The 2,842-nt window shown below is 43.5% G+C and overlaps 1 non-coding gene across 1 annotated transcript; it reads right to left on the bottom strand.

Annotated features, from left to right (window-relative positions):
• Positions 1-360: 360 nt before the first annotated feature.
• Positions 361-467, bottom strand: LOC120271179. Its single transcript, XR_005539801.1, has one exon. It is a non-coding gene; the product is annotated as a small nucleolar RNA R71 (small nucleolar RNA).
• Positions 468-2,842: the final 2,375 nt, after the last annotated feature.

Below are 2,842 nucleotides of genomic sequence, written 5' to 3'. Positions count from 1 at the left end.
GGCGTATGGAAAATCCATAAGCCCCTATGGATGCCCGATTTAAGCCCTATTTAAGCCAAGATTACAACTCCGAATTTTGGGCTAAATCCGGCATTCATCCAAATGATTTAGTAGTCAGCGCAGTTCAATAGTTTGGCCGATGAGGATCCAAACAATCACATAGAGAACTTCTTGGAAGTTTGTGACATGCTGAAGATTAATGGTGTTTCGAATGATAACATTTGATTGAGGGCTTTCCCATTTTCTCTCAAAGGAAGGGCCAAGTAGTAGCTACATTCCTTGCCAAAAGCATCCATCACGACCTGGAATGAGATGGTCAAAGCTTTCCTTACGAGATAGTTTCCTCTGGGAAATTTAGCAAAGCTTCGTAATGAAATTTCATTGTTTGTTCAGATGGAGCTTGAGTCCATGTTTGAGACATGGGAGCGTTTCAAGGAACTTTTGCGGAAGTGCCCACAACACAGATTACCTGAATGGATGATCATTCATACTTTTTATAATGGGTTGAACCCGAGTACAAGACAATTGTTAGATGTCGCCGCAGCAGGTGCAATGGGGAGTAAGACCCTTGAAGAAGCCCGACAGTTGGCAGAGGACATGGCCATGAGCAGTTATCAGTGGAATGCGCAGATAAGGAAAAAGGTGGTCGAGCTCCATGAAATAGATGCAGTCACTTCTTTAGCAGCCCAAGTGGAATCATTCAGTAAGAAGTTAGGCCATCTAACTTCTAATAAATTGGAGGCTATGACTACTTGCACTGGGTGTGGGGGAGGACATGCTCCATCCGGTTGGCCTATTTCTATTGGTGATACATCTTCAGCAGAGCAAGTTGACTTTGTGGGTAATTTAATGAGGAACCAAGGTAATCCATTAATAAGTGCTTGTGCGATAAGAATGCGAAGTGTTCTTTTCTTATGTTGAGTATTACTTTTCTCTGGTTTTAATGCACAAATTTTGAGGAAATCTTACTAAGGTTCAAACGTGAAGATATAGGTCGGGTTCGAGATGTGGGAATGTGTGCCAACCTTCTCGTATTCGAGTTAGCACAACTATTTGGAGGGGCACAAGGGCAGTCACATTCAAGCATTCCGACTTGTGCATATAGAACAAGATCTCCACCAACATGTCCGTTATTGAAGAAGCAAAGGGTTCCACGACGTAAACGTTTGCCCGTTTGCATTACCTCAATGAAAGCATAGATTCAGGAGTATTTCAGGCCGGTACTGTAGTAGGGTACCGTAGCAATACTGTAGCAACATGTCCGGTATTATAGCAGCACTGTATCAATACTGTTCATAGACAGCCAAGAAAACAGGAAAACATAGAATCCACAGGGCCGTGTGGAAATTCCACACGGCCGTGTGAAATATCCACAGGGGTGCTCACCGGGGCGTGTGGATTCCTGATTCCAGCCCTTTAAAAGCCGATTTCAGCCCCGATTTTAGCATTCTTTTCTCCATCTTTTCACCAACTTGAGAGAGGGCTTCAGCTAGGGTTTTGATAGGTATTGGCTATGGATTTGGAGAGTTTATATGGCTCTGACATCGCTCTCCATTTGGAAGAAGGTTTGTGGGAGAGCTTTCGTTGGCACCGATCCGGCAAGGTGTATCCTAGGCCGAACAATGGGACCCTTGCGACGAGTAGAGGACTCTCTACAAGACCATCACCACACCTATCGAGGGAGTTTTCTATGGATTCAATGCTTTTACATTCGATTTCATTGATTGTATTTAGTTCCATGGAGAGCTAAACCCCCTAGTGAGTACTTGGGCATTTTTGAACCCTAGGATGTATTCGGTTCGTTGAATCTCTTTATTATGCTTTCAATTAATTGATGTTTATTGTGAGTTCCAATCTTGAATGCTTGATTGTATGAATACTCCTCTAGAATGACACTAGGATTGAGAGTTCTTTTTGGTAAACCTTGTCAGTGAGTGACACACCATGAGAGTTAGACAAAGCTAGGTTGGAGAGGGTTGAGAGGGTGAGTTAAGAGACAGCGGATCATCCCATTTCCCCTCTAGTGTGATTTATTCTACCTCCATTTCCTTGGGTTCTTTGTGGTCATAGTAGAGTGAATGGACTAAAGGATGACCTTCCGCTGGGGCTTAGTTGCGGGTTGACACGTCCGAATATGCGTGTGAACCGCAAGTGCACGGGTGTAGAAATAATAATTACCCCGGTGAGTGGGTAGTCGAATCCACAGGGAACGGAAGTATTAGTATTAACCAATTCTTAGTTATCTAGTCGAAATCATTGGATGTGATGAAATGAACTAATTGCAAGAGAATTAATAAGTAAGCAAACGGGCAAGAAAACAAGTAAAGGAGATCTAAATCAATAAAGATAAGGTACCCGGACAATGCTCCCCCTAGGATCTAACATGAAGCTCAAGATTTACTAAATGCTTCTAAACTGAGTCTAATGAGTCGAGGTAATCCAAGAACAACCGGTCCTTGCCTCCAAGCCACCGGTACTAGTCCCCTACAAGGTCCCAGTGGAGAAATCGTTCAATCTCAACACCTCACACCCCATATGACCGCAATACGCTCTAGGGACAACTAAGGGTGAAACCGATTCCTAAGGATAGATCCAACCCTAATTCCCGATGAAGGATCCCTAAACCCCTACAAGGTCCCGGTGGAGAAATCTCTCAATCTCATGCCTCACACCAAATATGGTTGCATAGATTTTAGGAAATACGGAGATAGGAAACACTCAATCTGGAAGGAAAAGGGGACACTCCACTATCTCATGACTCACCCTCTCAACCCTCTTTAACCTTGAAGTTCTAACTCTAATGGAGACCTCTCTCTCATCAAAGTAACAAATCAAGCTAATC

The sequence above is a fragment of the Dioscorea cayenensis genome, chromosome 10, assembly GCF_009730915.1.
Source record: "Dioscorea cayenensis subsp. rotundata cultivar TDr96_F1 chromosome 10, TDr96_F1_v2_PseudoChromosome.rev07_lg8_w22 25.fasta, whole genome shotgun sequence".
Taxonomy (NCBI): domain Eukaryota; kingdom Viridiplantae; phylum Streptophyta; class Magnoliopsida; order Dioscoreales; family Dioscoreaceae; genus Dioscorea; species Dioscorea cayenensis.
The sequence above is the reverse complement of the archived record's forward strand: the minus strand, read 5'-3'. Positions and strand labels throughout refer to the sequence as shown.